Source organism: Dasypus novemcinctus, chromosome 11, assembly GCF_030445035.2.
Source record: "Dasypus novemcinctus isolate mDasNov1 chromosome 11, mDasNov1.1.hap2, whole genome shotgun sequence".
In the NCBI taxonomy this organism is placed as follows: domain Eukaryota; kingdom Metazoa; phylum Chordata; class Mammalia; order Cingulata; family Dasypodidae; genus Dasypus; species Dasypus novemcinctus.
In genome coordinates, this window is record NC_080683.1 from 100,240,681 (window position 1) to 100,251,318 (window position 10,638).

Here is a 10,638-nt window from a genome sequence, read left to right on the forward strand (position 1 = left end):
TTAAAGTAAAAAGGATATAAGAGTTATGGAAGATATTTGAAAAATATACAATAAAAGACTAGTATCTAGAATACAAAAAGAACACATGTAAAGCAATAAGAAAAAACAAATATCTCAGTAGAAAAAGGCATTTCACAAAGAGGATATCCAAATGTTCAATATAATATGAAAAAATGCTCAACATCATTAGTCATTAGGGAAACGCAAATCAAAACCACATTGAGACACCACTTCACACACACAAAGATGGCTATTATTTAAAATAAAATGGAAAATAACAAGTGTTGGAAAGGATGTGGGGAACTTGGAATTCTAGGGCATGGTTGGTATGAATGTGAAATTGTGCAGGCACTGTGAAAAGCAATATGGTGGTTCTTCATAAAGTTAAATACAGAATAACATATGCCCTAGCAATTCCCCTTCTAGGTATATACCAAGGAAAGTGAAAACAGGGTTTCAAACAGATACTTGTACACTAATGTGTATAGCAGCATTATTCACAATAGCCAAAAGGTGGAAATAACTCAAGTGTCCTTGAATAAATGAAAGGATAAACAAAATGTGGTACATACACACAATAAAGTATTATCTAGCCATAAGAAAGAATGAAGTTCCAAGACATGCTTCAACATGGAAGAAACTTGAAAGCATTATTCTCAGTGAAATAATCAAGACACACAAGGACAAATAGTGTATGATGTCTTTTATAAGAGATTACTAGAAATACCAAATTGGCAGAGGCAGAAGGGAAATTAGATGTACCAAGGGATAGAAGGAGGGAGAATGGGGTGAGGTATGCTTGGTGGATACAGAATGTTTTTTTTTTTAATTATTTAAAAATAAATATTATTAAACTACAATATACAGACTACCCATATACCAGAAAGGCTAAAGTTAAAAAGAAAATGCCAAGTTATGGCAACAATGTGAAACATCTGAAATTTTCAAACACTGCTGGTAAAAGTTGAAATTGGTAGAACTATCTTAGAAACCTGAATAGCAATCTCTATTAAAGTTGAATATTCACATATTCTATTATCTATCAAGTGAATTTCTCATTATATATCCAACAGAAATGTATATAAACACTCACCAAAATAGATGTACAAGAATAGTCATACAGTAGTTTTCATAATAACCCCAAATTGGAAAACTCCCCAAATGTTCATCTATTGTGGAATAAATAAATAGATGTTGGTACGAATGTGCGAAGTAATTCTGTACAGCAATCAGAATAAGTAACCTTCAACTACAGACAACAAAATGGATGCTCTAATACACATAATGTTGTATGTGGAAGCCAGACACTAAAAAGTATTCACTGCCTAATTCTGTTATAAATAGAAGAAAAATAGGTAAAACTACAAAAATATTCAGCACCTAACAAAATATAATTCACAATGTCTAGCAACCAAACAAAAATTACCAACCGTGTAAAGAAGCAGGAAAATATGACCAATGATGAGGGGGAAAAAAATCTATCAAAGCTTACTCAGAAATGACACAGATGATAAAAAGTAGTACACAAAATCATAAAAAGAAGAATCAGGAGAGCGGATATAGCTCAAGCAGTTGAGCATCCACCTCACACATGGAAAGTCCCAGATTTGGTTCCCAATGCCTCCTAAAGAAAAAGCAAACAGACAATGAGCAGACAAGAGCATAAACAATGAGCCCAAACAATGAGCAAACAGATGAGGATACTATCTCAAGGACAGGGGAGATAATCATAAAAATTCTTGATTTGTTCAAAAGAAAGCAGAGGAAAAGTAGAAAAAAGAACATATGAAACAAATAGAAAACAAATAACAATGAGGTATATTTAAATGCAATCATACAATAATCACATTAAATGTCAATGATCTAATCATTACAGTTAAAGGGAGAGAATATCTTTTTTTTTTTTTTAGAAGGAAAAATGATTTATTGACAGCAGGCTGGACTCGGGACCTTTCTGTTTCAAACCCGAGCCAAGAACGTCTTTTCTGTAAAGAAGCAAAACCAAATGTAAAGTGCCAACAAGAAACCCAGTTTAAGTATAAAGAAACAAATAGGTTAAAAGGAAAAATAAGTCATGCTAACCCTAGTTAAAAGAAAGCTGTAGTTTCTGTACTAGTATCAGACAAAGTAGATTTCAGAGCTAAGAATATTACCAGAAATTAGTGAAGTTGTTTCATGATGACAAAGGAAGGGGTCAAGTCTTCACGAAGACATAACAATACTAAATTTGTACACACCTAATACATGAATACATCAAAATACACAATACATTAAGCAAATACTGATAGAACTGCAAAGGGAAATAAATAATTCCACAAGCAGAGGGGTCGATCTCAATCTTTTAATAAGTGATAGAACAAATAGAAAGCCAGTAAGGATATAGAATACTTGAACAACTCTAACTATCAACTTGACCTATGTCTTAATTTCCCAGTTGCTAAAAAAAAAAAAATCCACACAAAGGGTTGGCTTAAACTATTGGAATTTATTGCTCAGGGTATTGAGGTTAGGAGAAGTCCAAAATCAAGGCATCAGCAAGGCTATGTTTCCTCCCAAAGACTGTAATGTTCTGGGGTTGACTAGTGGCAATTCTTGGGTCCTTGGATTTTCTGTCAGATGGCAATACACATGAAAACATTCTCTCCCTTGTCTTGTAGTTTCCATTGACGTCCAACCTTCTTTCCCCGTGGCTTTTTCCCTGTGCCTTTCTTTATAAAACCTTCAGTAAGAGGATTAAGACCCATTCTGATTCAGTTAACTAAAAATAACATCTTCAAAAGGTCCTATTTACAATGGGCTCACACCCACGGGAATGGATTAAGATTTAGAATGTTTTCCTGGGGTACCTAATTCAGCCTTACACAACTAATAGACATTCATCGAACACTTGGTCCAACAACATCAGAATATTATTCTTTTCACATAAGCACCAAACATTTACACAATAAAACATATTTGAGGCCATAAAACAATTCTCAATAAATTTAAAAAGATTTAAATTTTAAATTTAGTGATTTAATACATTTAAGCTGATAATTTTTATAAAATTAAATCAATAACTTATTGATTGGTTTAGCCCACACAATAGTGCTAGAGAAGGAAAGGAAATATGAAACAAGTTAAATTATTAAAAATTCGCCTGAGTTTCTGAAGTTGTAACAGACAAGTAAAAAGAAATGAGACTAGAGGCATGTGTTGTACAGCTGCAGGAAAAGAAAATGAGGGGGGAAAATGTTACTCAAGAACATTTACAAACTGAGTACAATGTCTTTAAGAACGAGAGGGAAGCAGACTTGGCCCAATGGATAGGGCATCCACCTACCACATGGGAGATACACGTCTCAAACCCCAGGCCTCCTTGACCCGTGTGGAGCTGGCCCATGTGCAATGCTGACGCGTGCAAGGAGTGCCCTGCCACGCAGGGGTGTCCCCCGCGTAAGAGAGCCCCACGCGCAAGGAGCGCACCCCATAAGGAGAGCCACCCAGCGCAAAAGAAAATGCAGCCTGCCCAGGAATGGCGCTGCACACACAGAAAGCTGACACAAGATGACACAACAAAAAGAGACATAGATTCCCAGTGCCGCTGATAAGGATAGAAGCTGTCACAGACGAACACACAGTGAATGGACACAGAGAGCAGACACCCGGGGGGGGAAGAGAGAGCGAGAGAGATTAAAAAAAAAAAGAACCCAAGAGACACAAGTCTCAGAATCATCAGAAGCAACTTCAGTTCAGAAATCAATTGAGTGGTTCTCATTTAGTAGACTTCTCTAGTAGCAAGTTTCTGGGTTTTGGCAATTCATATCAAAAAGGAATGAAAAGGTATAGGGCTGAAAATGCCTGCTTATAAGATACTGGGGCCTATGCCTCTTTTTAGAGGCCATACTCATTAAGAGGTACCAGGAAAAAGACTCAAAGGGAAAACTGGAAATTAAAAGGGTTTGAATATGCAGAAGAAAAAGAAACACATCTCAAATGAGAACTAAAGACCAAGGTTACCACCATCATAATTTCTAAGCTTGGGGAAAAGCAAGCTTGGATAGATTCACCTCCCCAATTCTGGTATCACAGGGTGCCAAAATGAACTCTTGTTAAGCCAGATCTCAGGTTTTTACATTCACACCCATGGATTTGAGATCACTGAAATCATGGATAGAAAATCATGGCAACTCTGTAGTGAAAGGAATATCTCCATCTAACTTTCTTCTCTCAAATACCAATGAGACTATAAGTAACACTAAGTGTAGCAAAAAAAAAAAAAATGCACTTTTGCTTGGGTTGTCTGCTCTAAGGTGTGAAAATTGGCACATTTTTTAAATTGGAGAGACTTTCAAATATGAGGAAGAGATTGAGACATTAAATAAACAAATGATGAGGAAATTCATTACCACTAGACCTGCCCTACAAGCAATGCTAAAGGGAATTCTTCAGTGAGAAAGGAAAGGACACTGTACAGTGGTTCAAATAGGCATAAAGAAATAAAGATCTGCAGTAAAGGTAACCATTTGGGTTATATAAACACTTCTTGTTTCCTACAAGTGCTAAAATGAAAGTGTATGAAAAGTAATGATAAATCTATGGCTTTTTGCATATAATGTACAAAGATATAAATGGAAATAAATTCAACAAAAAGGTGGAAGAACAGAGGGGTATAGGATGAGTACATGTGTATGCTATTGGCATTAGGTTGGTATCAGACTAAATATGGTTGTTATATATTTAGGGTGTTAAATTTTAACCCTATGGTAACAAGGAAAATAGATGAAAACTATATCCAGCTAGAAAAGAAAAGGCACTCAATAAGGTACAACACAAAAAAATCAAATAAAAAAAGTACACATTAACTGAAGAATTGAGGGATAAAAAAGTTGTAAGACATACAAAGGCTAAATTGCAAAATAACAGAAGAAAGTCCTGCATTACCAGGAGTTATTTTATATGTAAATGATTAAATTCTCCAGTCAATTAAACGAGATTGGCAGAATGGATTTTTTTTTTAAAGCATGACCAAACTATATGCTGTCTGCAAGAGATGCACCTTAAATTCAAAGATACTATTAGGTTGAAAGTTGATAAAGTGTTCCATGCAAGTAGTAACCAAAATAGAGCTGGATAACTACAATTATCAGATAAAATAGACTTTAAATCAAAAACCATTCCAAGGGACAAAGGCAGTCATTGTATACTGATATTGAGGACAATTCAAAGAAGATGTAACAATTATAAATATAAATGTACTTAACTGCCCAGCCCTAAAATATATGAAACAAATACTGAAAGACTTGAAGGGAGAAATTGATAATACTATAGGTATAGTAGGAGACTTTAATACACCACTTTCTATAATGGATGAAACATTTAGTCAGAAGATCAATGAAGAAATACAAGACTCAAATGATACTCTAGACCAACTAGACCTAACAGACATATATAGAATACTTCACTGAACAAAAACAGAATACACATTCTTCTCAAGTGCATGTGGGTCATTTTCCAGATAGACCATATGTTAGGTCAAAAAACAAGTATAATAAATTTTAAAATAATGAATTCATGCAATGTATATTCTTTGACCACAATGGAATGAAGCTAGAAATTAATAACAGAGAAAAAATGGAAAATTCAAAAATATGTGGAAATTAAGCAACTTACTCTTAAATGGGTTAAAGAGGAAATCACTTGTGACAATTAGGAAATATCTTGAGATTAATGAAAATTAAAGTACAAGGTAGGAGAGTTTATGGGATGCAACAAAGGCAGCATTGAGAGGGAAATTTATAGCTCCAAATGTTTATATTAAAAAGAAGAAAGACTTCAAATCACTTTATTGTTAAGTGCAAAGAACAAGCTGTCACAACAACTTGGACGAAGCTCAAAAGAAATGTGCTGAGTAAAAGAAGGCAATCTCAAAAGGTTCCACTTATGGAATATCCACGAAATAAAATTTTAGAAATGAAAAAAAGATTATGGTCTGGTATCCTGGTAGTGGCAAGCTGTAGTTCTCTGTATGGGTGTTTTATTATTTTTGCAACTGCCCAGTGTATTTGAAATTATTTCAAAATAAAAATTTAATTAAAAAAAAAGATTAGTGATTGCCAGGAGGTAGGGATGGGGACTGTGGCTGTAAAGGGAAACCCACGGGAGCCTTGTCGTGTATCTTGATTGTGTTGGTAATTAGAAGAAACCGCTTATATGATAAAATTGCACTCAAGTACACACACAAACATATACACAAATTAACACATGTATGACTGGTAAAATCTGAATAAATTCTGTGGTAGCAGTGTCAATTTCCCAGTTCTGACAGCGTGCTTTATGCAAGATGATAACACTGGGGGCGGTTGGATAAAGGGTGCATGAGACCTCCCTGTGTATATCTTTGTCTTCCTGTGAATATATTTCTTTCAAAATAAAAAACTTTTTAAAAATAGGTAGGGCACTCTCTCTATGTTCAAACAAAATGCCATCTACTAATGTTAGTGAGGATTGTGCAGTGACAGACATAGAAGTTAAAAGTTTTAGTACTTTAAGGGGTATACAGACATTTTTAAAACATATTGACATAACTCTATACTCTCTTATTAAATATTTTATAAGTAGCAAAAAATTAAAGAACAAGTTATAAAATAGTATTATGGTTATACCTTATTTGTGTAAAAATAGAAATATTTATGCATGAAAATATGAGAATGTTCACATATAACTGTTAATAATGGTTTACCTTTAGGGTTGTGATTTGGAAACCCAGAGGAAAAGCACAGGAAAATTTCATTTTTACCTTACCTATTTCTGTATTTGCTTTTTTGTATTGGCATATGTAGCAGTTTGATATGGTTATGAATTCCAAAAATAGATATTGGATTATGTTTGTAATATGGTCTGTACCTGGGCATGATTGAGTTATGATTGGGGCTTTGATTGGGTCACGTCATTAGGGCATTGAGATAAAAGGCAAGGCAAAAGACAAAGTTGAGGGGTTTCGATGTTGGGTTTTTTATGTTGGAGTTTGATGCTGCAGCCCTAGGAAGCAAGCTCACAGAAGAAAGAGAAGCCAGCCCCAGGAAGAAGAAATCCTGAGCCCAGGAAGAAGCAAGCCCTGGGAAGAAAGGAACCTTGAACCCAGAGAGAAGCAAGACCCTGGAAGGGAGGAACCCGGGAAGCCTGAACCCTCACAGCCATCAGCAGCCATCTTGCTCCAAAATGTGAAAATAGACTTTGGTGAGGGAAGTAACCTATGCTTCATGGCCTGGTGTCTGTAAGCTCCTATCCCAAATAAATACTCTTTATAAAAACCAACCAGTTTCTGGTATTTTGCATCAGCACCCCTTTGGTTGACTAATACAGAATTTGGTACCGAGGAGTGGAGAAGTGCTTTTGCAATTACCAAAATATTGGAACAGTTTTATAAATGGGTAAGGAGTATTTTTGGCAGTATCGTGAAATGCTTGATGGAAAAGGCCTAGATTGCTTTGAAGAGACTGTTGAGAACAGTATGGATGCTAAAGAGACTTTTTATGATGCCTTAGAAGTAAATGATGAAACTATTATTGGAAACTGGAGGAAAGGCAATCATGTTTTAAAGTTGCAGAGAACTTAGCAAGATTAACCCCTGGTGTTTTATGGAAGGCAGAATTTAAAAATGGTGAGCCTGGGCATTTAGTTGAAGAAATTTCCAAAGTAAACCCAGAGAATGCAGCTTGGCTTCTGCTTGCAAATTATAACAAAATGCTGGTGAGAGAGAGATGCTGAGGACTGAACTGTCAGGCACAAAGAAAACAGAAACTGATTCTGGAAATTCCAAGCCTCTGGAAATCAAGCTTCCAGATGAAAGTACCCCACTGGGGGACTTAACTAAACTTGGTACTGGTAAATCAAGATTTAAAATGCAGTTATCTAGGAAAGACTTGTGGAAAGTCTTACTCTCTGATGGCTTGGACCCCTGCTTCCTGCATGCTAAACCAACAGATTTTTTAAAGAGCTATATGAACAAAACCACTGTCAGCCTAGAATAAAAGGGACATGGAAAGGAGAGACTGAAGGGGAAACAACTTCAAGAGGAAAACCGTGGAAGCTGAGATCTGGAATTAGGACATCACCTTGGGTGAAGAGAGGAACCTCACCCATGTATACAGAAAGGGTGAGTTTGCCCCAGCAGTTAAAGAGGATTGATGTTCCCACCCAATGTTCTGGGACAGTTTTGCTGCCCCAGGGTACAGGGAGGCTGGAGCACATTCCCCAAGGGTTGGGGTGGTTAAGATGAGCACCCCACAGGTCTGAGAGGGGTAGACCTGTCCCCCAAAGGTTAGGGCAGGCCAGGTGGCCAATTTGTTGCTCTGAGAGGGTTGAGCCTGTATGCCAAATGTTAGGGGGAATGTTGTCTTCATGTCACTGCACTAGGGGGCTTAAAACTCTAACCCAAAGATTGGATAAAGTGTAGCAATCACCCTAACACTCTTGGAGGGAGAGGTCTGGAGCTTGGTTGACTCCCAGATGCTTGAAGAGGGGGAACCAAGAAAATGGTCATTAGGCAAGCATGTGGAAAGGGTGGGTTCCCATAAGGCACCAAGGAAAAGAAACCATCATCTTAAGAATGACTCTCAGACTGAAATCGAATGGAGGATGCCCTGCAGGTTTACTATAGAGGATCAGTGGCTCATGTTTCCCTCCCAATTTGTCCTTATCGTAATGAAAATATTTATCCTTTGTCTGTTCACTTGTGTATTGGAAACAAATAAAATGTTTTGTAATTTTCAGAGGTCTATAGCAGATAGGACTTTGCCCCAAGACAAACTGTATTTCTTTAAATTGATTGTGATATGATTTAGTATTTGCATTGTTACTGATTTAAGGTTTTTATGAAAATCATAGTGTATTTTTGGATTCAGAGGATGGAGTGTAGCAGTTTGATATGGTTATGAATTCCAAAAATAGATACTGGATTATGTTTGTAATCTAGTCTGTACCTGGGCATGATTGAGTTATGATTGGGGCTTTGATTGGGCCACGTCATTAGGGCATTGAGATAAAAGGCAAGGCAAAAGACAAAGTTGAGGGGTTTTGATGTTGGAGTTTGATGGTAAAGCCTTAGGATGGCACCCTGGGAGGTAAGCTCACAGAGGAAAGAGAAGCCAGCCCCACAAAGAGAGAAACCCTGAGCCCAGGAAGAAGCAAGCCCTGGGAAGAAAGGAACCTTGAACCCAGAGAGAAGCAAGACCCTGGAAGGGAGGAACCCGGGCAGCCTGAACCCTCACAGCCATCAGCAGCCATCTTGCTCCAAAACGTGAAAATAGACTTTGGTGAGGGAAGTAACTTACACTTTATGACCTGGTATCTGTCTCTTATCCCAAATAAATACCCCTTTATAAAAACCAACCAATTTCTGGTATTTTGCATCAGCACCCCTTTGACTGACTAATACAGCATGTACACGTTTTATAATTTAAATTGGTGAGGAGGAAGAAACTGAAAGGATAAGGGAAGAGAAAGCAAAAGAAATTTCCTCTGCTGATCTGCTCATTCCATTTCTTCAAGTCCTATTTTAAGACTTTCTTTCCTGTATGAGAACTCAACAGAATGCTGAACTCCAGAGGTATTTTACTTATTGTCCACACCACACATTTGGGATTCAGAAAAGTCTTCCTTGACATAGTAAAGACTAGCAGGTTCTCAAGAAATGTTTATCGTGACAATACTAACACCTTATATTTGAAAAAGATGCTTGTTCACACAATATCTGTGCCAAACCATCCACTATGATGAATAGGAGAATAAAGATGATCATTTGAGAAACACTGACTTTAATCAAGTATATAGTCTTCAAATTCTGGGTCTAGAAAATAAATCAGAAAAAAAGTACAAACTTAACAATTGTTCAAACTTAATAAATGAAGTTTTGAGGGGTTATTTGAATAAAGCTACTCCTTTCAGAAGAGCAAGCTAAGTTTTAAAAATCAATAAAATTCTTTTAGTTCCTAAGGAGTGATGCTATTCAGCCTTGCCAATTCCTACGCTCATCAATCCACTGCCATGTCACTTTCTGCAGAAAGCCTGCCCTGCACTCTTGTGGTGGTTTCTGTCCTGTTCAGCAAACATCCTTGCTGTAGGATGCCACTACATTAAGACTTTATGTGTCTTTCATTAATGTTTGGGAAGAGATAGGGATCACTTAATGTATGTCAAGCACATGGTAAGATACACAACTTGGAAGGCTAGTCTGAAGTACTTGAATATAAGACTGTTCTCCATTCTACATTGATAGTTGTAGAGTTGATGATAGTCATTGTACTTGAATATTCATGATTCACTTGATGGAAATGAAAGAATGGCTCTAATAAGATCAAAATAATATTCATGGAGGGTTAAGAATTAATTTTATAATAATATCAAGAAAAAAAGTGGAACTTCATTTTACTATACTCCAAGCAATTTTGTATACAGCCTAGTATCTGTCAGATATGAATTACAGAAATTTCAATTGTTAAATTACAGTAGATGGGTAAAAGAATATTTGGTTTTATTCAGAGTTAGAAAAAATATAAAAAGTCTTCAGGGATTTCCTATTTATTTTCCAACATAACTTTGTCATGTGCACCCTCTAGAGGAAATACGTAAAAATTATATTGAACATGTACAATTTGC